At 33.5% G+C, this 26895-nt stretch overlaps 1 long non-coding RNA gene across 1 annotated transcript; it reads right to left on the reverse strand.

The window, feature by feature from the left end:
* Positions 1 to 7643: 7643 nt before the first annotated feature.
* On the reverse strand, positions 7644 to 26564 carry LOC123663016. Its single transcript, XR_006744602.1, has 3 exons — positions 26549 to 26564; positions 26472 to 26473; positions 7644 to 7725 (listed from the first exon to the last, which is right to left on the reverse strand). It is a non-coding gene; the product is annotated as an uncharacterized LOC123663016 (long non-coding RNA).
* Positions 26565 to 26895: the final 331 nt, after the last annotated feature.

The following is a 26895-nucleotide window of genomic DNA, read 5'->3' on the forward strand; positions in this document are numbered from 1 at the left end:
GCTCGTATCTATCGTAAAACTATTCCAAACTCTTTCAGCTTAAAGTGTGTTCAACTTAAAACGTGAGATTTTTTTGAACTTAAGCTGTAATCAATTGTATTTACAAATTGCTCTCGACCAAGATAGTGCTGCATTCGCGCAGAAAATCGGTGTGAAGTAGAGCCACTTACGTAGCTCTAGTGGTACGACATTGTTTTGTCCATTTTTATTGTTGTTTTAGAAATAAACTTTTATCTCTATAATAGTCTTTTCTCTTGCTGAAAGGGTTTTTAAGTTGTTAAGATCGCTTAATTTTGGGTAATTTAGCTGAAAATTATCTAGTTTACCCAAAATTAAGTCAAAATTGTTCATATGTTTCGTAGCGTGATAAGGGACGGTATTTAAACAATTACTTTTTCTATTTTCTGTTTTTACTGCTTTTGGTTCTTCTTTATCGAAAACATAGTATAAGATAAAAATGATGATTTTGTTTGTAATATCGCACTACTGGGCATAGGCCTCGTGTCCATGTGGGAGATGCTACATAACCAAGTGAAATATAGTGCTGTGAAAGTAACCAAAATATTAAAGTATAGAAGCTCTATCAAAATCGGCTTTGAATTTACAAAGTTGTCTAACCGAGTCTGCTGTGAAGCTATGTTTTACAAAAAGGGATTATGAACTGGCAATCAAATGAAATTAATATCTAAGTATGTACTTAAAATACCTATATTACTAATATCCAAAATTCTTATTATTTATCAACTGTTCCCATCGTCTATAAATTTTTGTTCAGTAATTTATAATATAAAAATGAGTCACTGAATGTGTTGCTAAGCACAAAACTCGAGAACGGTTGGACCGATTTCGCTAATTCTTTTTTTAAAATATTCCTTGAAGTACGAGGATGGTTCTTAAGGAGAGAAAAATTCTAAAAAAAAAAAAAAAAAATTAAATTTCCTGAAAAAGTCTAAAAACAACACTTTTCTATATGTATGGGAATACAAAAGATTTGTGATAATACTTAAAAGTCAATTTGAACTTTAATACCATACGATAAAGTTTGTGTTAGGCGATACGAAGTTCGCCGGGTCAGCTAGTAGCAAATAATACAAAATCATTAATACAGTAAATAAAAATGGAATCTAATAAAATGTTGATACAGTTTAAAAATAGAAAAGGATTTAAAAATGATTCTCGATGAATACTTATTTTAAAAGCTGTGTCAAATATATACATATGTTTTACAGACACATGCTATCATCTTTTTCTAACTTTCTAACTTAAGGCCTGTGTTATAGGAAATACCATTGTAGCTATGATTTTTGGTATAAATATACATATGTATATAACAAATACATATATGACACCCAGACTCAGGGTAGGAAATGTGAATCAACTCAACTTCGACTTGACTTGTCAAACAGTTCCATAAAAGGTTTTCATTATTTATAAAAATGTCTTGAATTATTTACTAATTTATTAAAACTTTATTGCAAATAAAAAGAAAGATTTAGAAATAGTAGATACAAAACAAATAAGAATGCAAAGGCAGCCTTATCGCTTATAGCGATCTCTTCCAGGCAACCTCTAATGAAAGTAGTTTAGTAAAAATGTGCCGGGAAGAGTGCACAAACAACAATGTAAGTTTATTATAAGAACATACTGAAGACAACTTACAACACTAAAAATAATTATATCATTCGATTCAACAAAACAATGAAATTAATGATTCTTTCATTGATTTCGTATTATCAAAATTTACATCATCATTACAGCCTATACAGTCCACTGCTGGACATAGGCCTCCACAAGTTGACGCCAAAAATAACGTGAACTCATGTGTTTTGCCCATAGTCACCACGCTGGGCAGGCGGGTTGGTGACCGCAGTACTGGCTTTATCGCACCAAAGACGCTGCTGCCCGTCTTCGGCCTGTGTATTTCAAAGCCAGCAGTTGGATGGTTATCCCGCCATCGGTCGGCTTCTTAAGTTCCAAGGTGGTTGTGGAACCTTGTTATCCCTTAGTCGCCTCTTACGACACCCACGGGAAGAGAGGGGGTGGCTAAATTCTTTAGTGCCGTAGCCACACAGCAATTTACATAAAAGCAAGTAATTACTTAAAATACTCTGTAAATGTGTGTAATAAATAGTCTGTTGATTTAAAAAAATCCTAAAACACACAGCTACATTTGCTTTAGTTCGTTGTTCTTATCAATTCTCTAGACATATGCATGAGAGCCACTGTGTATGGCTAGTCCTAAATCATCAATCAATAATTATTGATTTCAATTCGTGAAAATAAATAGTTGCGACCGAAAATTTATTATTATTATTTTTTTATGTCACTAGGTCGGCAAGCAAGCGTACGGCTCACCCGATGGTAAGCTATTACCGTAGCTTATAGACGCCTGCAACACCAGAAGCATCGCAAGCGCGTTGCCGACCCTATCCCCAATCCCCCCAGGAGCTCTGGTCACCTTACTCACCAACAGTAACACAATACTGCTTGAAAACAGTATTATTTTGCTGTGATCTTCTGTAAGGTCGAGGTACTACCCCAGTCGGCTTGCTCCATATTTTGAGCAGGAAATTCCTGTTGTGCCCTACCTCAGTTATTGATTTCAATTCGTGAAAATAAATAGTTGCGACCGAAAATGTATTATTTATTCAACAAGTATACGTGTCAGTATATTAAGTCTCACATTTTCAGTTATGGACTCGGACATTGATTATAAAAAAGAGGCCACTAGATGTATGGAAACAATCCGTATAAAAATTCCATACATGTATATGGATGAACGGAATCCGTAAAGCTATTATGGCCCTTTGAGATCAAAACGTCATTGACCTACAGTCATAAATTGTCATAAATTCCATTTAAATTAAATGCTTCATTACCATAGCTGTTGTTGCCCTGTTATATACATTGACCTTACTTCAAAAATTGTCACGCAAAGCTTAAAATACAACGATTTTTAGGGTTCTGTTTCTAAAAATGTTAACCCTTTTTTCTAAGGTTTAAGTTTCGTAGTGTATCCTTCAGTCAATTCATTTGTCTTTTATAAAGGTCTTTTCTTTTGGTACACACACACACACACACACACCTAAATATGTTATTGAAGTTATACTTCTTGTAGCGCGATAGGGAAAAATTATATGAGTACAGGCAGTCCTCGTGCGCGTACGCGACGTAAATCGAAACGACGTAAGTCGAAACATATTTTTTCATATGTTTACATGTAAAACTCAAGGGTAAGGATCCACGTGGACTCAAAATTAAAAAAAAACTGCATTTATAACAAAGGATATACATACTTTATTATCAAAAGTAAGTTCTTAAAATAATTATATATGTACTTATGAAATAGCTAGTTATTTTTGGTATTTGTGTGCTATTAATTTTAATAATAATGATAAAACTTTAATAATCAAAATATGTACGGGACGTCCTCCGGCTCGCTGGATCAACGATCTTAATAAGATTGCCGGTGTAGGCTGGATGAGGTTTGCGGAAAACTGGTTTGGGGAGGCAGTGTCCAGCAGTGGACTGCAATAGGCTGAAGTGAGTGAATCAAAATATGTAATGAGAAATAATAAATTAAGCTTTTGGCTTAAATAAACTATCGATTCTAGATTGCTTCGCTTCTTTCTTTTTGCTATCATACAGGTCTTGGTAGCACTGACAGGCTGCACAAATTTCGTTATTAACATAAAACTTCTCTGTTAACAAGTGAATTTTCCTATGCCGGTAATCTAAACAATTGGCGCATACTTGAGGAATAGTGTCGAAACATTATTTGACGTAACTTGAAACGACGTAAGTCGAGGACTGCCTGTACATTTTTACGATTCGCGCGCTCACCATCACAAAAAAAAACCGACACCCTGAAGTTAGTGTTAGCTGGTCAACGAAGAAGAAGTTAGCGACGATAAGTACAAACATTTTTTTTGACGATTTTAGTGGAGTTTTTTTGTCTACGTTTTTTTTTTTGTTGCCCGAAAACAGAACAAAAGGTGTGTCTGTCCGTCTCGCACTTGGCCTGTTTTTTATTTTGATAAGGCGATTTCAATTAAAGTTATTGTTTGATGTTTACATTTAGACGTCCTTTTTTTACATTTTCTCAGAAAGTACTAAGATAAATATTTTTTATTATTACTAGACGTAACGTTTTTTAACTAGACAGACTGAAAAAATAAAGCTTTGTTTTTATATTACAAGATTCAATGTATAAAAATTATAAAAATTACGAGAGCACAATATTATTTAAAATATAGCACGGTGTTACAAAAATATTAGTTTATAAGAAAATAAAAAATGGTTTTATTAGAATTTTTTGTACAGTACTTTGTTCAGCACACGAGTTTTTGATACAGCTTTTTGTAGGGATTTTTCGTAAAACATTTTTTAGTACACAAGGTCTTTTGGTCCCATAATCTTTGCACGTATTTACATGACATTTCACGCATGGACGGCAAAGTCTGTCTATAAATTGGCCACAAAATTTAACATCTATATTTATTACGACAATACGAATGTCTCAAGGATTCCGTTGAAATAACAAATTTTTTATTTTACTTTATGATACAAAGTAAAATCAGAAGTGAAAAAAATAAACGCCATTTACAGTTTATTATTCGATTACTTTAAATAGTCTAAAATAATGTAATGTGTTCAGTAGCATAAGTTAATTGAAAACCATAGGAATCTCATTAGTTTACATGTATTATTATGTACTGTAGTTCTTTCTCCCACATGGAGAAAGAGGCCTATGCCCAGCAATTGATTATGTACCTGTGGGATTAAAAAATCAATTGTTATTTACATAATTATTGTAGACATATTTCTATTTTGAACAGATCATACGACAAATAAATTTGAATTAAACATATTTATAACACACTTCAATAATTAAAAGTTTTGAATGGAAGCGTTGAATTTCATTACGAGGTAATTAAATTCATTAATTGACACTTTCGTTATTTTACAAAATGTAATGTTTTGTCAATGATGCAAAACATGCAGAAATTTTTACTTAATATAGCATTCAAGCCGTGTCTCGCAATTTACCCGTGTTAATTTGAGAAAAATAGTACTAAATCATTTATTTATTTATTTAATTAATTTATTTATTTCATACATACAAGTTTACAGAGCTTTGATCCAGACACAAGTAAGTCAATCAAAAAAAAAAAAAAAAAACGCAAAAACACAGGTATAACAAATGAAGAAAATAATGATAAATGTAGAATTAGAATATACATTCTTATCAAAATACAATAATTAAAATTTACAATGTCAATAAAAATATACTCAGTGGATAATATTAAAAGAAATAAATATCAATAATTTGGTCAAGAAATTCAAATGTAGAAATTACAATATATCTACAACAATGTCAAAATACAAAATCTAGTCAAAATTCAGAATTCTGTTTATAAAACTACATTAGTTAGTCAGTGTATTAGATGTCAAAACAAAAAAAAAAAACGTCCAAATTAGATAAATAAAATATTACTAATGTAGTATTATATAGCATAATATCCTTGCTCGGCAAATTGTCTATCCAACACAAAAGTATTTTTACAATTCGAACCATAGTTCAACAAACAAACTAAGGGAGGGTAGGGAAGTGTACAAAGAGTTGATAAAGTATGTACTTACACACCACACACCCAAATAAAATACACTAATTAGTTATACAGAGGACTTAAATACTTAAAACTTTATGTTGGGTCTGTCGATTGTATCCAAAACAGAAGCCATAAATAAAATAAAATAAAAAATTATGTGGTGTCATGGGACACCAGGTAGCAATGAAGTTTCTTCGGATAGTATAGAAGCTTATAAAGTCAGGCAGTACTTCACACCGGAACAGCTTCTTACTCTCTACCAAGCACAAGTTCGATCGTGTATGGAGTACTGCAGCCACTTATGGGATGGCTCTGCCAAGTACCAGCTCGCTGCTTTGGATTCTGTGGATCGACACGCCAGAAGACTCATCGGTGACAAATCGTTGGTTTGCTCTAGACTTCAAAGTCTCGAACATCGGCGCAAGGTTGCCTGTTTGTCGGTATTTTACAGGTTATATTTCGGAGAGTGTGCTCTAGAACCATACAATTTGGTTCCACCATCACCTTTCTACCACTGAACCGCAAGGCATCGCATGAATCTGCACCGCTATGTGGTTGAAATCCCACGATCTCGCACTAAACGATTTGCTTCCTCGTTCCTAATACGCACCGCAAAAATTTGGAATGCCCTTCCGGCTTCCGTTTTTCCAACGAACTATAACTTGGGTATCTTTAAACCAAGAGTGAATAGGTATCTTCTAGGTAAGCGCGCACCACCTTAGGCTGCATCTTCACTTGCCATCAGGTGAGATCGCAGTCAAGCGCTAGTCTATATATTTAAAAAAAAATAGAAGCAACACAATTTAAAAAAAATTTGAATTTTATATATATTTTCTAATTCTTGATTTTTTTTAATTTTGTTGATGGGTTTTTAATTAAGTACATAAAAGTATTTAGGAAATTTAGTATTTTAGAAAATAACAAATACCATAAAATAAAATAAATCAAACAAAATAATAATAATTATTATAACTATGAAGGGAAATAAAAAACATGTCTTTATTTATTTTTGTCGATAGTATAAATGACATAAATAATTTTTAAAAAAGTTTACTAGTAATATTTTAGTTTTACAAACGTCATATTATATAGTCATGTGACTGATATTACGTCACTTCTGTTATATATTTATTCTTACGGTTTTAGTATCACATTTTTTTCAGTTCGGTCGCCCAGCCAACTGTCAAGCCTGCCGTAAGGAACTTTGTTCCAAAATAATAGTGAAGCCACTGCAATATTATACAAGTGAAATCGCGTGAGATTCTAACCATTTCATTATTTCGTTTAGCCCAGCAGAGTCCGTAAGACAAAGTTTACACTACTGACCTGTATTCAGATGCGGAAAGTTTAATTGTTTAAGTAGTGGGTACGAGAGAATATCCGTGGATTATTGTTTTAAAAACTCGGATTAAGTGTAGATCCGGGCAATTTTGTACGGCGGTATAACCGGTTAGTTTTTAAAGTTGTGAAATTTTTAACCGGCTTTTTTATGTTCTGTTTTCTGTTATTTTTCTTCTTTTATAGTTTTTACCTGAATTTTATAATACAAAGTTACATTAGTAGTAATATTGTAGTTAATATTAGTATCTACTACGTGCTGTACATATCCTTTTTTATACAACTAGGTCGGCAAACAAGCGTACGGTGAAGGGTAGCGGGTGGGGTCGACAAAGCGCTTGCAATGTTCCCGTGGTTTCAGGCGTTTGTTAACTATGGATCCGCTTACTTTCAGACCAAGCGTTTTTTATACAACTAGGTCGGCAAACAAGTGTGCGGCTCACCTGATGGTAAGCGATTACCGTAGCCTATAGAACCTGCAACACCAGAAGCATCGCAAGCGCGTTACCTACCCTACCTTACTCCCCACAGGAACACAACACCGGTTAAAAGCAGTATTATTTAGCTGTGATCTTCTCTAAGATCGATGTTCTTCCGCAGTCGGGCTGCTCCAGATTTTGAGCATGTTATTTCTTGCTACCTCAGTTGAACCTTTTTCTTTGTGCAAACACATGGTAGCATTGAAACTTCTGAAAAGTCGTAGGAAGGTAGGCGCGTTTTCGTTACATCCATTTCAAATCATAACGATTCTAAGAAGATTCACTTCAACACTAACCTAAATTGTTGTTTAGTTTAAGCCTGTGACTTTTTTCGATATTTTTTTTTCAAACCACATGCTCTACTAGAAAATGTATTGGACAAAAAATGTTAATCCTTTTATGGCTTTTGGCTAAAAATAAATTCTTAAAAATCGAATTTTGCCATAAAAAACATGCAAAATATTGAACACGTTTCTTCAATAAATCTTTTAATCTACAAAATGAAATTCGTCGCCATTCTTCCTATAATATTTGTTATCAGTTGAGTTGCATACTGTGAGTCTACTTAAATGATATACAATGTTTATTTTAAGACCTTGCAAGTCCTTAAAATAAATTTTGTATAAATATATACCATTCATTCAATCAAATCGTTCAAACCAGATCAATCCCACTCACGACAGACTTTTGTATAAAATAGACCATAGAACTTTGTCGTGATCTGATCGTTTGGTGCTTGTGTTTTGTGTATGTTCCAGACCACCGACACAGGAGAAAAGCTAAGTGAGGCTTGGAGTGTGAGGTATTTATTTATAAAAAAAAATCAAGAAAATGTCTTAAGCCTTACATATTATTTTTTAAAGATAAATAATTCTGTTCTCAAGTAGTATCTTCTTTCTGTAGTGAGAGGCCGAGGGCGCGCGGTGTTAACATAGTAAGGTCAGTAATACGCTTGTAACGCCCCTGGCGCTGCCGATGCCCTTAGGCTAAGGTATCCGCTTACCACTAGGCATACCATATGCTTTTCTATATATGTCTATTTATTGAGAATATCATATTTTAACGGAGCAGTACATACATTGACATTTAAAGCATGTTAACCACAGATAATCGTATAGTATGGAATAACTTTAGATTTATAGGTAACTTACTTACCTTGTTTTGACCCAGAATTTTGTATAGGGTTGCAACAGAAGCAAATAAATGTAGCAAAACTCATGCTAAAAATCTTATTGGCACAGTAAAACTTTTATTCACCTACTCACTTCAGCCTATCGCAGTACACTGCTGGACAAAGTCCACAAAATCATGCCTCCACAAGTTCATACCAAAAGCGGCGTGAACTCATGTGTTTTGCCCATAGTCACCACGCTCGGGTTGGTGACCGCAGGGCTGGCTTTGTCGCACCGAAGACGCTGCTATATGTATATATATAAATTCAATACATATACAATGTTTCATATTATTATAAAATATTTCAATAATAACTTGCGGGGGTTTGGGTTAAATTTACCAAATATTTCTTTTTCAATCATCCATTCCATTTCAACATTTCAATTCATTTCAGATAAACTAAATTTATTTTTATTTCCTGTACTATATACGAAAAATACTATTATTAGCTTCAAGTCAGGCTGGGGCAAACGCCCAACTTTACCCCACTGTGTGTACGCCCATGCGCACATTGCAGTGACCCTGTTCGCCCCCACAGCTAAGTATAGGTACGATTTTCACCCATCTGATAATGGATGAAGATTTTTTTTTATATTTATTTTACATACTAAAAAATAAATCGCGACGCGTCAATAGATGAACATATAAATATTTAAATATATACTTGAAATATAGTATACAATCTTGTATAAAGTTACGTAAGCAAAGATGAAATATCGTCTACCATTGAGATGCTTTAAACTTGTTGAGTGGAGTTGAGAGGAAATTTCAAAATAAAATTAAAAAGTTCGAACGAACGTACAAAAATTACGTAGTATAAAATCTACTTTACAAATTCCAATTAGTTATTCAGATCGGGATCAGTCGATGATGTAATTACGGAGTCATATCTTTACTTTTAACTATAATCATCATCATCATTCCGGCCTATTGCAGTCCACTGCTGGACATAGGCCTCCATAAGTTCGCGTAAAAAATGCGTGAACTCATGTGTGTTGCCCATAGTCACCACGCTGGGCAGGCGGGTTGGTGACCGTAGGGCTGGCTTTGTCGCACCTAAGACGCTGCTGCCCGTCTTCGACCTGTGTTTCAAAGCCAGCGGTTAGATGGTTATCCCACCATCAGTCGGTTTCTTAAGTTCCAAGATGGTAGTGGAACCTTGTTATCCCTTAGTCGCCTCTTACGACACCCACGGGAAGAGAGCGGGTGGCTATATTCTTTGATGCCGTAACCACACAGCAATAATAAATTTGTAAAAGTTATTATTATTAATTCTAGCTACAGACACTTATACTAATATATACTCCTGTTTGATAGATTTAGAGATTTGATTTTTGAAGTAAAACTCCTTTATGAACGCTTGACTTGGGAAGTAAGATGGTGAATGCATGACAGAGCGAGAGAGGGAGATATAAGTTAGTGAAGATAGAAAGAGAGAGACGTTCGTATATTACTGTAGGATCAACTAAAGAAGTTTTACTTCAGCTGTGTGGTCTAAAGCACATTCGTTTTTTTGTTTCATTTTTCGACGACCCCTCTTCTAGTAAAGCGCGTACCGTGTAGGATCGTGAATGATCGGAGCTTAATCCACCACACTGTTCCACAGCGTGGCGGCGGATATATTCCCAACTATGAGAAACGCGCGCGCGTGAGGGCGCGTTGCTACGCTTTTTTTTGGTTGTACCAACTCAGAAACCTTTGTGGGCGCATGCACAAGACTATGCTGAAGATCATGTCATTATCAAATGCGTAGTTTACGATTCTATAAAGGGTATACAGACAAACATTCACTTATATATATACGCCGCGTTGGCGCAACGGTTACAGCCATGGATTGTACCTGTTGCGCTGGCGGTTGCGGGTTCGATCCCTGCACATGACAAACATTTGTATTGGTCATACAGGTGTTTGCCGTGATCTGGGTGCTTGTGCAGTCCTTGTGGGTCTCCCCACCGTGCCTCGGAGAGCACGTTAAGCCGTCGGTCCCGGTTGTTATCATGTACACCAGATAGCGATCGTTACTCATAGTAGGGAATATATCCGCCAACCCGCATTGTAGTAGCGTGGTGGTTTAAGCTCTGATCCTTCTCCTACATGGGGAAAGAGGCTTAGGCCCAGTAGTGGGATATAACAAGCTAAAGCGTAAGCGTAGATAAACATATATTAACACTTTCGTGCAGACGTTGTAATTTTTTATCGATGTTTTCGTGAATAAAAAAATATTTATAAAGAAGAATAGCGAGGGCGGTATATAATGTATGCTTTGTGTTTGATAAATGTAGGGTTAGGTACTCGAAAGATATTTAGGAATTTCTTTGACTGATCTAATTTAATATTTTTTATTTCTTATGTGTATATAAATTAAAGTAAATTACGGAAACGTATAAACGCACATAGCTTCGGAACGATTATACAGATCTAACAACTGATTAAAAAAATTTTTTTTTTTCATTGATTGGTTCATTCAGCCTATAACATTCCACTGCTGGGCACAGGCCTCGTTCTTCATGTAGGAGAGGGGTAAGATTCTTATCCACCGCGCTACTCTAACTGACTAATGATAATTATTAATTAAGAAGGAAATAAAATTATTTAAAAATAATTTTAGCGTAAGTCATACGACTTTCGATTATTTGTGATAAGTCTTTTTTTCACCTGTATTGGTATGTTTGTAACCGACTCCTTTGGACGTCATTTTGACCCACTTCTAACGTTCAGATTTCATTTAAACTTAGGAGACTTATAGAGATTATTCTTTTTAGTTTTTTTTTTTTTTTTTTTTATATATATAAATTTATTTCCACAGGCTTATAATGCCCGTGTTTTGTTATTCATATTTTTAGTTTTATTACTTGTTACACTACTGCAGCTTACATTAAGAGAACTAATTTTTCTATCTTAGTATCCCTAATGCAGACGTGAGTCCACCGACCAAAATTATGCTAACGTAATTGATATCTTACATGCAAAAAGACATTGACTTTTTTTTAGTTTAGTTTAGTTATAAAAGCGGGTCTTCTGTTTTTTTTTAAACTATTATTTATTTTTGTTTTGTGTTCGTTATTGTCAGGAAAAAGTTTATATAAAAGAAAGTTAAAACAATATTTTATACAAAAAAAGAAACATGGTGGTTGACAGTTTGCGGGATCAGGGTTTTTCATAAATACCTAGCCTAAAAACTAATTACAATACTAATACATTGCTAGTAATTATACTATCATTATTATTATTAATAAAAAAGTATTTTGCGTTGTGAAAGCGTGAAAGATACAATGAATTTTTATTTCGATTATTTCGAAATTCTCAAAAACTGCACCTACTAAAAAACTCTTTTCCAAGGACACATATTTCTATGGAAATGTCCTAAATATTACTAATTAATAAAGAGTATTTTGTTTCATAAATAAAGTGTGTGCGCGGTAGTCGCCTCTGTGTATTCAGTCGCTAGCTTCCAGAGGGCGAAGGAGGTCGTATTCCGCCCTCCGCGAAACGTAACTGGTACGAGACTGAAAACTTATTACAAGTGTCAAAAAATAAAAAATAAACTTTTCGCGCGCCGTGAACTGTCAAAAACTTTTTGACAGTTAAAAAATTAAAAATTGTCGTTTGTGAATTGTGGTGATTGATTGTGATTTATTTTTAAATTTATATCGTTGTTGTGTTAATCGTATTTCAGTGAGTTTTCGTGTTCATTTTCTTTAAAGAGGTGAGTGAAGTTTTTTTATATTGTGTGAATTTCGCCAAAACTGTATTATATTAAATAGACAAATTATTTTTTAAATAAAAACAACAGTAACTTTTTTAAATATTTCGTATCGTAGATATATTTGCTAATAATAATATATGTATTTCAAAGTTGTTAAAGTGAATTTAAAAAAATATTTCCTGTATATTAGTATAAGTCTAGTCCAAGAAACTTGGTAACTTCAACTTTTTACGAATAAACTATTTTCATGTAATTTCAAAAAAGTTTTAAATTTCAAGATCGAAAGGTGAAAGAATATTTTGAATCATTTATATAATAAGAAGACGAATCCAACAAGAACTTATAAAAAAACATAGTCACTTAATTTGAAAAAAGTACAACTAAACAGTAGAAATAATCAGATGATAAAAAAAAAATCAATAAATAAATATATAACGTAGGTATCAGCCTAGTGTATAGCGTATAAATAACACGACAAACAAAGTAAACCAACCCAACTCAATTTGATAGCATAATAAACTCGAATAAAAATAGGGTCATTGCGCCTGTTCGCGTCCACCGCCCAATTCGCGTCCATTTTACGGATCTCAGTTTCAAAAGTCTCGAAATTAAGTATACTAAGACACCAATAAGTCGAAAAGTAATTACCGGCAATACCTCAATGTATAAGAGGCACGCACGCATAGACAAAAGTTCTGTGCGACCAAGCAATCCCGGGTAAAAAAAATAGTTGTTCAACAAGAGAGCGCGAAGGCACGGAATAATGAGAAGAAAATAGTGGGCAGCGGTTCGTTTGAAGGTAAGTCTTTTATTATTTTATGTCTATTTTGAATACATAGCTGTTTCTAGGCGTTGGTTATGATAAAAGGAATTATAATAATTATGAATTTGCTTATTTTTTTTATAGTTAACAGTTAAAATAAGGTGGACGCGAACTACTACACCGAATTTATAAAACTTCCACTTTGCGTCCGCAATGGACGCAAACTATACCTAAAGGGATTAATAATAAAACTAAATCGCGTCCATTTCTTAAATTAATTCTATAAGTTTAATATATAAAACTAATAACTACAAGTTAATACCTATTCTACTTTGAATGAAATATGTAATTTCTTTCTTATTTTTTTTCTGTTTAAGATGAGTTCTTTGCAGATAAGAAGAAGAAAAAAAGAACATACACAGAGGAAGATTTAAGGGAAGTTTTGCATGACATTCAAGAGAAGAGGAAATCGGTAAGACAAGCACCTATGCAAAAAATATGCTATTCCGATATTGGACAAAATCAGTGGGTGCAGACCAAGAGGGTACAAAACTTATCTACACAAATAAATAAAATTGGAGTGTCTGTTTGTAATATTAAAGTAACAGCTTTTTACTAAATGCATATTGATTTATACATGGTACATATACCAAAATAAGCAATCTCATTACTGTATGATGCCCTAATAAGAAGTCAGCTTGAGTATAATGCGGTAGTATGGTCTCCACATGAAGTCAAATACAGTCTCATGCTGGAACATATTCAAAATAAATTCACCAGGTTTCTTTACCTTAGGCTTAATGGCGTGTATCCCTTGTATCCCTTGATGTATTCAACATTGTTTGTATTGGGCATGGTTCGATACAACAAGTTGGAGACTAGGAGAGAGCTGGCTCTGGCAACTTATATTTTAAAATTATTCCGCGGTGTTGTCAATAATCCAGGGTTACTGCAGTGGATAGATTTGAGCGTACCCGATAGGTATCTACAACGAAAGCGGCGTCCGAGCTTATTTGCAGTACCCCACGGCAGAACCGAGCTAGTGCGCAACGGACCCCTTGCTCGTTCAGTCAGAACGCTGAACTTGGTGGCTGACACACTAGACCTTTTTTCTTGTTCGTGGAGTGAATTCGCAAAAGTTACTTTGTATATAATATGTTATGAGAATTGAATTTAATGTTTTTATATTTATTAATGTTACATTGTTTTGTTTTTAGTATGATGCTTAAGTCAGCTAATTCTTTTTTAATTATAGTTTAACTTTTTTTTTTCCTTTTGCTTTTTGTCTCCTTTACTATGTCTAATGAATTGGGTTATGCCTGTAATATTAGATGTGAGAAAATAAAATAAATAAATAAATAAAAACATTTTAAGAATTTTTGTCTGTCTGTCTGTTTGCTCCGGCTAATCACTGAAACCATTGGACTGATTTTGAAGGGACTTTCACTGGCAGATAGCTAATGTAATAAGGAGTAACTTAGGCTACTTTTATTTTAGAAATTTATTTATTTTTTAATTTTACGAACAGAACAATATTTTTTTTTAATTCCACGCGGATGAAGTCGCGAGCACAGCTAGTATCAAATAAAACCAAGTAACGAAGAAGAAAACATAACGGTATTATTAATATTTAATGCGAATGGAGATATGTGTCCACCTCGTATTTTGTTTCCATAATTATTAATCAAGGCTGATCTTTGTGGTGCTGTGTGCTTACGGCATCAAAGAATATAGCCACCCCCTCTCTTCCCGTGGGTGTCGTAAGAGGCGACTAAGGGATAACATAGTTCCACTACCACCTTGGAACTCATAAAGCCGACCGATGGCGGGATAACCATCCAACTGCTGGCTTTGAAATACACAGGCTGAAGACGGGCAGCAGCATCTTCAGTACGACAATGCCAGCCCTGCGGTCACCAACCTGTCTGCCCAGCGTTGTGACTATGGGCAAAACACAGGAGTGAACTTGTCGAGGCCTATGTCCAGTAGTCGACTGCGAAAGGCTGCTGTGATTGTAATTGCAGGCTGATCCTTTAGATTGCTTACATTCCTTTAAAATTCACAGAACAGATAATTGTTGAAATTTATAGGTGGAATTACTATTTACTTACTAAATACATGGGTACCTAATTTGTTTTTTAATTTTAAGTTTTATCAATGTTTAGAAGAATAAATAGGTGTTTTATTTTCTTTATAGTGATTTATTAATGTTAATATGTTGATTTTTACATAACTATAATTCTTCAATAAATAAATTATTAAAATCCAACCTCTCTTTACATTATCATAAAAATATCATCTCTTTATTCCTTTTCTAAGCTGGTGGACGCGAAGTGGTCCAGCGGGTGGACGCAAATTGGATTTTATGGACGCAAACTGGGTAAATCGCCTAATTCTGAAGTTTGTATTTAAATAAAATAATAACAAGATGTTTCGAACAAAACTGAAAATTAATCTTTAAATAGACTATATAACGAACACAGTAAATAAATTTTTCATAGAAATTAGTGCGGGGACATTTTTATTTTCTTCTTCAAACTTGCCAACTGCACTAAGTGGACGCGAACAGGCGCAATGACCCTATACGGTACACAAAAAAATCTTCCTAAAATAGGCTTTTTCAATCGTTTTAGCCTCGTCGTTTTACAAATCAATCTTTTAGTTTTTCGGTACTCTTGATAGTTATTTTTACTGACATCATTTATGTTTATATATGTATATATATGCTTATTCATATTTATATAATACCTGCCCACCTGAAAAGCGATATCCCTTTCATTATCAGGTTGTCTGGAAGAGATTGCTTTTTAGCAATAAGTTCGTCTTTTTTTCTTTTGATCGATCGTCTTAATTGCTTGTAATGTTTAAAATTTTGTTCTTTATTTCAATGTGCAATAAAGTATATTATGTATATGTATAACATAGGTTTTATACTGTATATATTCACTTATATATAACAATAGGGAAAGAGGGTCTCTGTTAAGTAAGTAGTTTAACAGCTTGAATATATTGTATTGTAATCTCAAAATCGTGTTGTTTCTAGAAAAATTCTGTGTTATTTTTAATAAGTATAAATATATATTTTTTTGTATTGTTTCTATATATATTTATAATAACAAATATGTAGCTATACAGTAGGCGTTAAGCGTAGGCGACAAGCATTAAATTGCTTAACTTAGGAACAGACGCTTGTGTGTTATATTTCTTTATTTATATTTAATATTCTTTATTGCACAGTGTAGTACGAATAAATAGTAATCATGCGATAAACAGCGGCCATTTTTATCGCTTTGGGCATTTGTTATCTTTAATTAAGTGACTATTTTCTATCTTTATTAATATTACGCAAAAAAAATATATATTACATAAAACATATTCATTAAATAAAAATACAGATAATCTATTTAATTTTCTAAAATAGGCAGCGTTAATTGACATATCATACAAAAAGTATAGTAAAATAATTATAAAAAAAAAAATAAAAAAAATAATAATAATAATAATACAAAATAGAATTTAAAAATCTTAAAAACAGTATCTTTCTAAAGAAGTACAGTATCTTTCTTTCTTCTATCTTTCTAATTTTGGTAAGGTGCCAAGCTTCATTTGAAGTGTAAACTTTAACTGTAAAACTTCATAAACAGTTTTCAAACTATAAAACATTACCCTTCAAATCTCGTGAATTAATACAAACAAAGTGTATTTCGACAAATTCCATACATCACCCATATTTTTTGTTCTGTAAATGCTTGCTGAAATTATAAAAAATATTTCATACATGTGTACAGTAAAAAAAAGGTGTTCTTTAGACCGCGCAACTGAAGTAAAACCTCTGCACAATAGGCCTGTACTGTGTCTTAAATATACGAAGCGTAACTGGCTATGAGAGAAAGAGAAAATGTGTGCTCGCACCTCTCTCTCTTGCTCCGTTCGCCTCTGCCGATCACACTTTTTGTAACGCTTTCGTCACGCATTCACCAGTTTAATCCCCAAGTCAAGTCGTGCGTCAAGAAGTTTTACTCAAAAAAAAATATGCTTACTAGTCTGTATTATTAAGAATAGGTAAAGAGAAAGGATTTAATTTTTGTTTATTTACTTAAAACTGTTAGAATAATTTTAAAGATTTCACGTATAGTAGAATGGCTACGTTATATCTGACTGACATCTATAGGCTATATTTTAACGGGAGAAAATGGAACAGTTAAAATCATTAAATCCATGCATGCGAAGCCGCGAGGGGAACGCTAGTCTCAAATAAAATTGAAGTCATAATATCAAGCCGTAAATATCAAGTTGTATATCATGATATTAAACAAACACGACTCAAAGTAAATATTAATACGAGTATAGACAGAGTATGTGACATTCTATTTGAACTATTAACGCTTCCTTTAATTGTCAGTCGAGAGAAATGTTTATTCTGTCGTAATGAATAATGTAAAAAAGAATCTGTGTGACAGTTCCAACACGCTAATGCTGTACAGTAAATACTGGTATACTATTATACATATATCTAGACACAGCTAAAAGCGATGTAAAGCGACTTTTAAGCTTTATACTTAGCGACACGGCTATTTCGTAGTTTTACACAATCCCGCTCTTCATATTCTTTTTATGACGCGCATTACTTAAGGAGTTAAAAAAATTGTCGAAATGTGGTGCACATAACGCGCATTTTTCATACAACTAGATAGCTAGCAAGCGTACGGCTCACCTGACAGTAAGATATCCGTAACTTATAGACGCATATAACACCAGAAGCATCTCAAGCGCGTTGCCGATACTACCTCTAATTATTTAGCTGTGATCTTCAATAACGTCGAAATACTTCCCCAGCCAGGCTGCTCCATATTTTGAGCTATATTACTTGCTGTGCCCTACCTAAATTGATCATAACTTCTAAACAACTGTATCAAATTGAATAATTTCTTTATTGTGTTTGTTACATGGTCAAGGTTTGTATAAAGATTAAGAATAATTAAAAAAAAAGTAATTTGTGTGTGTCAGTTGCGACACGTGACTGGAGTGTATTATTTAAAAACGATTGCCGTGAGATTTGAAAATCTGTTTACATCTTTCTTGCAAGAGACATTGCATGGTCAAGCCTCAATCTCAATTCAGGTCACGTCATATTTTAGTGTTCTACACGAATTCACTTCGAAAATTTCCTATGACGCTGGCCTTATACGCTTCAGCCTCCATACCACAGCTGGGCATAGGCCTCTTTCCCCGAGTAATAGAAGACTCAGAGCTTAATCCACCACGCTGCTCAAATGCGGGTTGGCGGATATATTCCCTACTATGACTAACGATCGCTATCCGGTGTACATAATAACAACCGGGACCGACGGCTTAACGTGCTCTCCGAGGCACGGTGGGGATCCACAAGGACTGCACAAGCACCCAGACCACGGAAAACATCTGTATGGCCAATACAAATGTGCGGATCGAACCCGCAACCGCCAGTGCAACAGCACAAATCAGTGCTGTGACCATTGCGCCAACGCGTTCGTTTTGTCGTCGTTCGCGTCTGACCTTATACAATACAATACAAATACTAATAAACTTTGTTACTAACCAAAAACAATACATGTAACATTGGAAAATGCAAGAAAAACAAAAAACGAAATATGTTCAAAAGGAGTTCTAATTCCCAGAGAGCGATCTCTTCCAGACAATCTTTAGAAAAAGGCATGAAAATGGGTCTTGTTTCGTTTCTTAAAACACCAAAAAATTCGGCGGACGAAGTTCACCATCAGTTTAAAACTCCGCTCCGTTGATCTAAAGTCTAACCTTTGATTAACAAAATATTCGTTAAACATTTCAAAAGATAACTTTATAATGAAATTAATGAACGCAGGAGATTTTGTTATTGAAACACTTCGAATTTGTTCAGGGAAGTTTGTTAGAATTAGGAATGAGTTGTTGATGAGCTTTAAATTAGACAGGATCCATTACTGTTAGACTAGATTCGTTGATGGTTTTACTTGCTTCGATGTTTATGGTAACTATTTAGTTTTTGTAAGTCACAGCCTTTAAGAAACTTTTACTAAAACGAAAATAAAACCGACTTAAAGAAAGTGGAGAAAGTTCTCAATGCACCTCCTCCGTAATTTTTACTGGGTGTACGGATTTTGATGATTTCTTTTACGTTCGCAAGCTGACTCTCCTCACGTGGTCCCATTTGAGTTTGATCAAGATCTTACGTGTGGTTTTTGAGTTATCCCTAATATTGCGTAAATAATTGACTTCGACTACGTTGGCGATATTCTGATTTTATTATCTAATATATAAAATTCTCGTGTCGCGGTGTTTGTAGTTAAACTCCTCCGAAACGGCTGACCGATTGTCGTGAAATTTTGTGTGCATATTGGGTATATCTGAGAATCGAACACCTATTTTTCATCCCCCTAAACCTAAATTTAATTATCCCAAAAAATATTTCTTTAATTTTAGATAAATTATTTATTCTTTATTTTAATTATGATTTTGCGTTGAAAAATACATACAATCCTAAATGATATATATTGTGTGCGTGTGTATGTCACTGAACTCCTCCTAGACGGCTGGACGGATTTTGATGAAATTTTTTGAGTGAGTTCAAGGGGATTCGAGGATGGTTTAGATTCACAATTTGGTCCACTGGAAAATGATTATTTAACTAATTTTTCATTTATAAGTAGTTGTTTATTTTGGAATATTTTACATTGGTTCCGGTAGACTGCGCTACCATCGCAGCATTAAATATTAAATATTATTCTATTTTAATTTCAGCTTGTCCCGACACAGGATGTACAGGCTAAATCGTGATCGGTTGTGATATAATATGTGATGATGAACTATTTTTTTAAATATATTGTGGTTAGATATAAGAAATAATATTGTTACGAAAGCTAAATAAGATATTCCGAGACAGAAATATTACACCTAGACTCGACCCAGAATCGACCCCACAACCTTGGAGCAGAAAATGGGTCACTACCAACTGGGTCTACGACTCAGTCTATTAAGTACGACGGAAAAAAGTAATTAAATATGATTTTTATGCAGTATACTTTTTGAAAACAGATGTACTTAAGTTATAGATATGGGAAAAGAATCTATGTATTAAAACGTGTAGCAAAAACTTTGTAACTACCCCCTTTTTAAAAAAATTGCGCGAATAGAATAGTATGAAATTTCGCACATCTATAGTTTATATAAAGAAGAAGTGCAGAATGCTAATATGCTATTTAAAAATTATTCATAAAAAATACATTAAATCAGTAAAGTAAACATTACACACACTACCATGTATTTGGCACACACACACGCATATATAATCTTTTGGTTATTATTATAGAAGTACAGTCTTTGACAATAGAACCTTAATAATGTTCAAACTTATAACTTAAATTAATTATTCGTGCTGTGTGGCTACGGCACTAAAGAATTTATCCACCCCCTCTCTTTCCGTGGGTGTCGTAAGAGGCGACTAAGGGATAACAAGGTTCCACAACCACCTTGGGACTTAAGAAGCCGACCGATGGCGGGATAACCATCCAACTGCTGGCTTTGAAATACACAGGCCGAAGACGGGCAGCAGCGTATTCGGTGCGACAAAGCCAGTACTGCGGTCACCAACCCGCCTGCCCAGCGTGGTGACTATGGGCAAAACACATAAGTTCACGTTATTTTTGGCGTAAACTTGTGGAGGCCTTGTCCAGTAGTGGACTGTATAGGCTGTAATGAAATTAATTATGGTCGAATTTCGAATTTAGAAGTGTTAAAAAAAAAACGTTATTGTGAGTAATGAACTCAATTATTATATCATTACCTGTGCTCCGCGGTTTCACATCTATCCGCTGGGTATAGATCTCTTTTTCCGTGTAGGAGAAGGATGGGAGCTTAATTTACCACGCTGCTCCACTTCGGGTTGGGTTATATTTTTGGGATATATTCCCTACTATCATTATCAGGTATTTATTAAAACAACTGGGATCGACAGCTTAACGTGCTCTCCGAGACATGGTAAGGAGATCCAAGAACAACCAGACCGGAAGAAAATATTGCAAATACAACCGGAAATAACAAAGAAATATTAGCTAAGTTTTAGCTAAAACAAATAAGAAATCGTTTGAAAATTAAATCAGTTTTCTCAGATATCGATATTTATTCTGTACTGTCTTGTACCTAAGCACGGCAGTGTAGATCTCTGTAAGAACATTTTAATATGAAGGCACTCGTACCATATGTTTAGATCAAATAAAATGTTGTGGCAGTTTTGGGACTGTTGCCAAAAAGTTATTTTTTGTGGGTGTAGTTGTGTTGCGGTTTTAACCGACTTGGAATAATCTTATAAATTCTACGTGATGTTAGCGCAAATCATCTGTGGTATCTTGGCACTAGTGAAAGCCATTAATTTTACATAATAAGATGTATAAATAATTTGTTTTTCGCTGTGTTGCTAAGTGCAAAATTCGAAAAATTTTAGGCAAATTCTACCCGTTTTTAATTTGAAAACTTTATTATATTTTGTAGAAGGTTCTTATAGAATAAAAACTAAAAATAATATAATAAAAACTAGCCCGTTGGTGCAGTTTATAATGACCCTGCTTTCTACTCCGAGGGTTGTGGGTTCGATTCCCACCCCTAGTCTGGTTATAATAAATATTTATTTATATATCTATATATGTATTATTTATAAGTACGTTTATCGAAATAAAAAATGTAGCCATATACCAGCCAGCTGTTACCTATAACACAAGCATTAAGTTGCTTACTTTAGGAACAGACGACAGTCTGTGTATTGTGTTGATATAATTAAATAATAATAATGCACAGAAAATCTAAAATTTTCAGAAAACGTAAAAGCTATTTAAATTTTACACGTTTGACAATTCGTAAGATTGGAGAAAGTATGTCGTGTTAGCTAGTATAATAGGAACTTGAAAAAAAAATGTATACATTAATACATTAAATATTTATAAATTTAAATAGGTATAACCGACTTAAAAAAGGAGGAGATATGAAACTTGATGTGAGCGGAGAGTATTTTTTTGAGTTACTCCTAATAATGCGTATTTGAAGTCAGTTGTTATTTGTGCGAACAAACACAATTATTCCAAATCTGTCGTATTTGCTATTGAACAGTTCCTGAGTAAAATTAATCGTATTTTGAATAAAGGAACTGGAGTAAGCAGCGTTCTTTCTGTCAACATATTTTGTATGCGATAGCCTGTCCTGTTTAAAAAAATGTAATAAGCAGGAATCAAACTCACGACCATTAGTGTAACAGGCAGCAAAAGTGACAAGTCAAGAATTATATTAGAAATACAAATTTAATTACTAAAATTTTTGACGATTTGTGTTTCTAAGGAAAAAAAAATGTGGCTTTACTTTGACACTGCGCTCTCAAAGTTTGAGTTCGTAATCCCTGGTCTCAAAAGTCTTCAAGTAAAGGTCGAAAGGTTGACAAAGTTTGTCTTTCAAATTTATTCAGCCATAATTGTCAACTCATTGAATTATCAACACAATATTGTTCCAGTTACATTTTGGTTAAAGTTGAGGCTCTTAATGTACCATTTGGTCTCATTCGTGATTATCGAAACTAAATTAAAACAGATAGAATAAATGAATAAATTATATGTAAAAATATCAGTCGGTTAGGATCATGGGAGTCAATATTTTTGTCGTGAAAGCTTATTTCGGTAATGTTTGCTAGCGTGACGACACGAATAGAAAATGGTGATTAGCGTGCAGGCTTCGTATGCAGTTATAATTATTGATAAAACTTTGTAATTATTTACAAAAAGAAATATAAACTTTTATTTATAAAGACGCCATTGAAATAATTACGAAAAATTTAATGAATTAAAACAAAAATTAAATAATGATTTGAATGAATTAATGTACGGTTGCTAAGGGTATTCCTCGAGGACGACTTTACCGCATCAGATAGTTTCCTTTTTTTATAAGGTTTACTGATAACAATTATTTTAAAGTTTGCATTTGGATTTAGCCTGTAACATGCCACTGCTGGGCATAGGCCTCTTTCTCCACATAGGAGAAGGACTGGAGCTTAATCCACCACGCTGCTCCACTGCGGGTTGGTGGATATATTCACTACTATGAGTATCGATCGCTATCAGGTATAATAACAACCGGGACCGACGGCTTAACATGCTCTCCGAGGCACGGTGGGGAGACTCACTAAGAAAGTTTAATTTTAGAAAACGTACTATTTAAACCTCGTTCGTGTGACAGTTTGTATAATAGAACAACTTCTGATTGCTGTTTAGAACATAAAGTCAACGTCAGATTAACACAAAACACGAACCAGATGAAAGTCACTCAACGGCCTTTAGAAGTATGAGAATTCTTTATTGTAGACCTGCATACGAGTATACAACATCCACACAAACACAAGTATGGCTTATACATTTTGTCATGAGCGAGGTATTATCGCAACAACCACTGAGTGAAATATGTGTTAAGTCGGATTCAGATTAGCATGCTGTACATTATATGCACGTTATATATTTTGATATTATAATGTAAATTAAATATTTTTTGTTTATTTATATAAATATTTATTTATATGAAATAAATAAATGAATTTCTCGTAAACGAGGAACTCATGAGTAGGGGTCACTAATTCACTATTGTCATAAAATACTGAGCAATAAACACTTAAGTAATATCCAATATAAGTAATATCCAATATTAAGCAACTTACGATAATTGCGCACTCATCGCACAATCGATTGCCCTAAATCAATTATAACCGAATAACGTGAGATTAATTGCTGATTGCTTACTAATAGTATAATGTACGGTTTATTTGTAACTATCATAGAAACTAAGTAGCGTTGACTAGTATGGATATCGCTTATAGATCATCGTTTTTCAATTGAAACTTTTAGGATTAACTACTTAATTTTAGCTATTTCACTCATTCCAAGCTACTAAATTGACCAACTCGTTAGATTTTTATAAATAGAAGTATCAGTAGATATACGTAACAAATACATAGTTGGGAAGAGCAACTGATTAAGCTGTAGTTGCTTAATTCATCTTGCTTCATCGCTACGAAACTTCAAGTAAAGTACCTATATTGAAATAAATAATAACAATAAATACTTTTTATAATTATAATAATAATAACAATAAATACTCTTTATACCACGCATTCGGTCGCTGTGTAAACTGAGTGTTACATTGCTACCCGCTTTGGTTTTTTTTTTTTGTATTAGACTCGCAGTAACACTAATGTTATAAATTACAAATTGTTTATATAGTTAAATTTCTCATGTAATTGAATTTATTGTAATTCTTTATGAGAATAAAGTTTCTATATTGTAATTTATCAAAAGAAAAACAATCAAATATAGCAACTGTCAAATACAGACGTACAAAGGCATCGGGTGCTTAAAATTTCGTTTGACAATTAATTTTTTTGCCACTGTCTCCATCCAACAGTCAAAACAATGTACTCAGCGTGTCCAATTATTTTAAATCGAGATCACCTTATAATGAAACAACTTTTTCGGATTTCACAACAACTTTCGCGGCTTATTAGGTTTTTAGGTGCTCGAAGTGTCGCATTTTTTACAGCAACAATGGTCACGGGAGGACGGAGGAAAAAAAATCAAGATCTCCTGTAAAATAAATGAGGCCTTTGCTGTCAAATGATACACGAATCCTTGAAAACAATAACTCAATTCAACTTACGAGATTTAATAGTAATTGCCAACTATACATTAGATACTTTCTTGAACGTTCAGAAACCCATAATGTCTCGTAATGGACGAATCGCGTGAGACCAAACTCGGTGTTCATTCCAATTGAACCGTAATTATTTGTAATTCTTTGATTTGATTTCGGTGTATAATCTTATGCGACAGTTTTAGTTTATTTTAGCGTTGTTGAATTCTTTTTCGAAAGTTATTTTAGTTGATAGAACGCAATTTGGAATGTATCACATTCAAGTAGGCCTTTTTAGAGCGTCATACCACAAATAAAAAGTATATTTATTATTAAATTGTCACCAATTTGGCATGTATGTAGATACTGCAGAGAAGAAACGGTACAAACTCCGCAGCTACTTTTTTAAAATTCTGTCTTTTACCATAATCATATTTTGCATGAAGTACAGCGCCAATAAGCTTTAATTCTTTATTATTAATACCATAACCTAGAAAGGAGACGTTTACTTTTGCGCAGTCGGAAATTTAGAGTCACAATTTCATAATTCCTTCTCGTGCTTAGACTGCGCTTATTAATTATATTTGTTATATATCAAAATGTAATATATAAAATTCTCGTGTCGCGGTGTTTGCAGTTAAACTCTTTCGAAGCGGCTTTACCGATTCTCATGAAATTTTGTGTGCATATTGGGTAGGTCTGAGAATTGAACAACATCTATTTTTCTTTATTTTATGATGATTTCACGTTGAAAAATACATACAACCCTAAATCTTCACCCTTCTACCACCAAGCCCTATTTTTAAATAGCGTTTTGCGGCAAGACAACGTTTGCCGAGTCAGCTAGTAGTCTATATATTTTAAAAGTACATGTGCGTGTGGTATCTTAAGCGTATTTTTTTACTTACTAAGCGGTGTAGAAAATTTGCTATGAAACAGATTTACTTGTAAATTGCTTCACAATAAACACTGTTAAGAATTATGTGGGTAAAATCACGGGAGAATCTAGTACAGAAACGTAGGTCAGGGCAATTATTCCAATGGAAATTTTTTGTTTTCTCTCGTTCCCTCTTCAATCTGTATCAATGGCGTGCGCTTTCATAAAAATATTGTAACATTTTATACATTTTTTTTTGTAACAATAAACTAGAATCGCGTCTGGAGTTTATTCAACGTAAATAAAAATAAATAATTTTAACGATCCCTCCGAGTAATTTATATTATGTTTCATTTATTATGTAACTTTACGTTGCATCTTTTTATGTTAGTTTGTTAGAAATTGTTATTAGATCGTGACTATGTTTAATACTATTATTTTTTAAGAAAGAAAGTGAAGCAGAATGTTTAATTAATATATACTACATAACATATTTAGTTATACATACGTTTGGTTAATATTATTAAAACTAATTAATGATGCCAAAATTAATAAATATTATTATTTAATTAATTAATTAATAATAATTACTAAATTAAATTTAAATAGTTTGATAAGTTAGGATTACGCAATTAAAAAATACATGTAAATTTTCTTTTGAAGTGAAATATTTTTATCTTAACGGCTTTTATTTCACTTTACCGATTCAAAAAATGTGTATAAGAGCCCATGATTATTAAAAAAAAAAAACTTATTAATAATGCCCCCTCGAATGAGATAAGGATTTTTAAATGTCATTTTCTAAACTAACCTTAAAAGCCTGAAATGACCGAGATACTTCTTCGATAAATACAGTCTATTTTACAAAATGTGGTAACAAAGCTTAATCTAGAAAATAAACTCAATAACCCAAACTAACTGAGGTAGGGCACAGTAGAGAACATCCTGCTCAAAATGTGGAGCATCCCGACGGAGAAAGCACCTTAACCTTATAGAAGATCACAGCTTAATAATATCGCTTTCAAGCAGTGTTGTGTTCCTGTTGTGAGTGAGGTGACCAGGAGACCACGCTTGCGATGTTTCTGGTTTTGCAGGCGTTTATAAGCTACGGTAATCTTAGGTACCATCAGGTGAGCCGTACGCTTGTTTGCCGACCTAGTAGTCTATACAAATAAATAAAATTGGAGTGTCTGTTTGTAATATTAAAATAACCGCTTTTTGCTAAATGCATATGGATGTATACACAGGACGTACATATACCA

The sequence above is a fragment of the Melitaea cinxia genome, chromosome 19 (genome assembly GCF_905220565.1).
Source record: "Melitaea cinxia chromosome 19, ilMelCinx1.1, whole genome shotgun sequence".
Classification (NCBI taxonomy): Eukaryota; Metazoa; Arthropoda; class Insecta; order Lepidoptera; family Nymphalidae; genus Melitaea; species Melitaea cinxia.